We start from the raw sequence: 5,000 nt of genomic DNA, 5'->3' as shown, positions 1-5,000 counted from the left end.
TAATAATAATAAGAAGAAGAAGAAGAAGAAGAAGAAGAAGAAGAAGAAGAAGAAGAACAACAACAACAACAACAACAAGAAAAAGAATACTAATACTAATAATAATAATGATAATAATAATAATAATAATAATAATAATAATAGTATAATAATAAATAATAATAATAATAATAATAATAATAATAATAATAATAATAATAATAATAATAATAATAATAATAATAAAATAAAATAATAATAATAACAATAATAATAATAATAATAAATAATAATAATAATAATAATAATAATAATAATAATAATAAAATAATAACAATAATAATAAAAATATAATAATAATAATAATAATAATAATAATAATAATAATAATAATAATAATAACAATAATAATAATAATAACAATAATAATAACAATAATAATAATAATAATAATAATAATAATAATAATAATAATAATAATAACAATAATAATAACAATAATAATAATAATAATAATAATAATAATAATAATAACAATAATAATAACAATAATAATAATAATAATAATAATAATAATGATAATAATAATAATAATAATAATAATAATATTAGTAGTAGTAGTAGTAGTAGTAGTAGTAGTAGTAGTAGTAGTAGTAGTAGTAGTAGTAGTAGTAGTAGTAGTAGTAGTAGTAGTAGTATTAATATTAAGATTATTATAAATATTACAGTCAGTACAGCGTATAATGAATTGTTTAAAACATAGGTCTTTAACAGATTTGAAGTTTGAGTTATTCTCGACTTCTCTAATGGGTTGGGGTAGGGAATTCCAGAGTTTAGGGCCATAACATTGAAAAGAGCGATCACCAAAAGATTTTAACACTTTTTGCTACAGATAACAAAGTGGTGTCACGTGATGACCGACGGCTTCTGGTTCGAGGGTTATGGTTTATAAGTTCAGAAAGGTAAAGAGGGGTTACTAGATTGTTGAGGAATTTGAAAACTAATAAAGCGATTTTGTAGTCTATTCTATAGATAGAACGAAGATGACGTCACTCATGTCTTTGTATTGTTTTTTGCCATCCGCGTGTATGAGTAATTCTCACTAAACTGTATTAACCAGACAATAAAAGTTCAAGGTTACACATAGTTTTGTGTGTTGGTCCATTATACTTCCGGATGACAATGTTATGAGCTTCTTAGCCAAGCGCATACTATCTATAGCGGGCAGGAAGCCAGTACAAATTATTCAAAAAGGGGGTGATATGGTAAAATATTATTTTCTGATGAATTATATAGATAGTATGCAGATGACGTCACTCGGGCCTTTGTTATTGTTTTTGCCATCCGCGTTTGTGAGTTGTTCTCACTAAACTGTATTAACCAGACTATAAAAGTTCATGGTTACACAGAGTTTGTGTGTTGGTCCGTTATACTTCCGGATGGCAATGTTGTGAACTCCTTGGCCAAGCGCATTCTATCTATAGGCTGCTGATCACAAGATACGATTATAACAATGTCTGAAACAGATAGAATGTTGTGAAGAAATAGCTGTCCTGTTGTAACCATAGGCCCATAGAGCCGGAGTCTTACCCCAGTTACAGAAAAAATAATATGCAGATAGAATGCGCTTGGCTAAGAAGCTCACAACATTGCCATCCGGAAGTATAACGGACCAAAACACAAAACTGTGTGTATCCATGAACGTTTATGGTCTGGTTAATACAGTTTAGTGAGAATAACTCATAAACGCGGATGGCAAAAAAACAATAACAAAGACCCTTGTGATGTCATCTCCGTTCTATCGATATATAGATAGTTCGAAGATGACGTCACTCGGGTATTTGATTTTTTTTTTTTTGCCATCCGCGTTTATGAGTAATGCTCACTGAACTGTATTAACCCGACTATAAACGTTCATGGATACACACAGTTTTGTGTGTTGGTCCGTTACACTTCCGGATGGCAATGTTGTGAGCTTCTTAGCCAAGCGCATACTATCTATAATTTTTTTCCACAACACAACATTGCATACACACACGTTTTGATTAGAGCGAATGCTCGAAACAATATTGTAGAAGTTGATCCTAATTATACTTGAAATATTTTAGAAATAGACCACGTCTAGATTCTTGCATCAAACAGTTGAGCACTATTATTTCATGGTTTTTGTTGTTGTTTTTTTGTGAAGTGAGCAAACGGGAATCGAAGAAAGAGAGGGGGAGAGGAGAGAGAGAGAGAGAGAGAGAATAGAGAGAGGGGGGAGAGAGAGAAAGAGAGAGAGAAAGAGAGAGAGGGGGAGAGAGAAAGAGAGAGAGAGAGAAGAGAGAGAGAGAGAAGAGAGAGAGAGAGAAGAGAGAGAGGGAGGAGAGAGAGAGAGAAGAGAGACACAGAGAGAGAGAGATAGAGAGAGAGAGAGAGAGAGAGAGAGAGAGAGAGAGAGAGAGAGAGAGAGAGAGAGAGAGATTATAAAAGGGGTTGAGATGCTTCATTCCAATGGAAAGTGAATCCGTTCTAAAATCCTTATAAGATATAAATCCGATATAGAAATACCCCCCCCCCCCTTTCCCACCCCCCCCCCCACCCCTCCCACACACACACACACACACACACACACACACACACCCCAACCCCTTGCCCCGTCACAAACAGGAAGTGGGGATTAGGGATGTCAATTCTGGACCCTCTCCATCTGCTTGTCTGCCTATGTTTCTTGTTGTTGTGTTGTTGTGTGTTGTGTGTTTCTTCTGCTCTCTTCTTTCTTCTTGTCGTCTCTCTCTCTCTCTCTCTCTCTCTCTCTCTCTCTCTCTCTCCCTCTCTCTCTCTCTCTCTTTTGGATTCCCGTTTGCTCATTCACAAAAAACAACAACAAAAACCATGAAATAATCGTGCTCAACTTTTTGATGAAAGAAGCTAGACATCTGTTTATAAAATATTTCTCTCTTTTTTTTTCTCTCCCTCTCTCTATACCTATATATCTACCTACCTACTTATCTACCTATCTATCTATCTACCTCTTCGTCTCTCTCTCTCTCTCTCTCTCTCTCTCTCTCTCTCTCTCTCTCTCTCTGTGTGTGTGTGTGTGTGTGCGTGTGTCTTTCTCTCTCACCCAAACCACAATATCTATTTTTGAAGGCATTATCACCCAAATCTCATCCCAGCAACCCCCAAAGGCATTGGCGCCTCACTAATTATCCTATTTCTAACGTATATTGTTGATCATTCACGGAATATCATCTGATGGCCATTACACCGTTATCGTATTGGATAAATTATGAGATCCATCATTTGGGGAATCGGTATTCGTTCGTATCCATTCATCCTTATCCATTCATCCTTATCTATTCATCCTTATCCATTCATCCTTATCTATTTACCCTTATCTATTCATCCTTATCTATTTATCTTTATCCATTCATCCTTATCTATTCATCCTTATCTATTCATCCTTATCTTTCATCCTTATCCATTCATCCTTATCTATTCATCCTTATCCATTCATCCTTATCTATTTACCCTTATCTATTCATCCTTATCTATTTATCTTTATCCATTCATCCTTATCTATTCATCCTTATCTATTCATCCTTATATTTCATCCTTATCCATTCATCCTTATCTATTCATCCTTATCCATTCATCCTTATCTATTTATCCTTAACCATTCATCCTTATCCATTCATCCTTATCTATTCATCCTTATCCATTCATCCTTATCTATTAGGGACAGCGTGGCTCAGCGGTTCGGTGTCTCTGCTTCGTACCCGAAAGGTACCGAGTTCGGTTACCCGCCGCCGCTGCGCTGTGTGGCCTTGAGCAAGTCATCTCGCCCTAGCTCAGTTTGCGGTGCAGCACTGCGGCTAACGCCTAGATTATTCCGGTCTGGTCTTCCCTTGGAATCACCTACGGTATGAACAAAGGGAATTATTGTTATTAAGTATCACTATTCATCCTTATCCGTTCATCCTTATCTGTTCATCCTTATATCATCCTCCCTTATCCCTCTCTCCTGAAATATATACGCTCGATAACAACGTTGTAGAAGTCAAACAATCTTAATTATCTTTCACATTATTAAGGATTACGCCGAGTGAGGACGTGTAAAGAGACAATGAAACGAACGTCTCGGCCACAAAAAATGTGAGTGACAATTTGTATTATATATATATATATATATATATATATATATATATATATATATATATATATATATATATATATATATAAATATATAATATAAATGGATTCACTCACTTATATGGCCCTAACACACGTTTCTGAGGCTTCCACCCACGTCTTCAGTCGGCATATTATGTCCGTAGAATGATTATTCCATTAGGTGTCAATGTATGCCGACTGAAGACGTGGGTGGAAGCCACAGAAACGTGTGTTTCGGCCATATAAGTGAGTGAATCCATTTATATTTTATATTAGCTCTGACGAACGTTATCGAGCACTCTCGTACCTACAAGTACCCACCAACACTCATATTTATATATGGTTGAGGGGAATTTCCTTGAATCGTCTAGAGTGCTCGACAGTTTATTTGGAACGAATTATTTATTATTCCCACCAAAAAAAAACAACAATAAAGTGTATTATTCTTTAATAAAATCATCAACAATGACGGCAAAATTAGGCCTGCTTTAATGTCAAGGTTATTGATGCTATGGGTTTAGTTAATAAACTCACAACATCCGCCGTCCGGGTATTACGTACCAACACACAAAACTAGGCGTAACCTTAAACGTTTACAATCTGATTAATATAGATAGTTCGAAGATGACGTCACTCAGCTCTTTGTTATTGTTTTTTGCCATCCACGTTTATGAGTAATGCTCACTGAACTGTATTAACCCGACTATAAACGTTCATGGATACACACAGTTTTGTGTGTTGGTCCGTTATACTTCCGGATGGCAATGTTATGAGATTCTTAGCCAAGCGCATACTATCTATAATTTAGTGATAACTACTCATAAAAACGGCAGGCGAAAAAACAATAACAAATAACTGAGTGTCGC

General features: G+C 34.9%; 1 protein-coding gene across 2 annotated transcripts in view; it reads right to left on the bottom strand.

Moving 5' to 3' along the window:
* LOC144978086 (tumor protein p53-inducible protein 11-like) overlaps positions 1-5,000 on the bottom strand; it is a 275,092-nt gene that overhangs the window by 211,659 nt on the left and 58,433 nt on the right. The window lies entirely within an intron of this gene.

The sequence above is a fragment of the Berghia stephanieae genome, chromosome 8 (genome assembly GCF_034508935.2).
Source record: "Berghia stephanieae isolate SIO BIC M18660-M18661 chromosome 8, UCSD_Bste_1.3, whole genome shotgun sequence".
NCBI classification, from domain to species: Eukaryota; Metazoa; Mollusca; class Gastropoda; order Nudibranchia; family Aeolidiidae; genus Berghia; species Berghia stephanieae.
The sequence above is the reverse complement of the archived record's forward strand: the minus strand, read 5'-3'. Positions and strand labels throughout refer to the sequence as shown.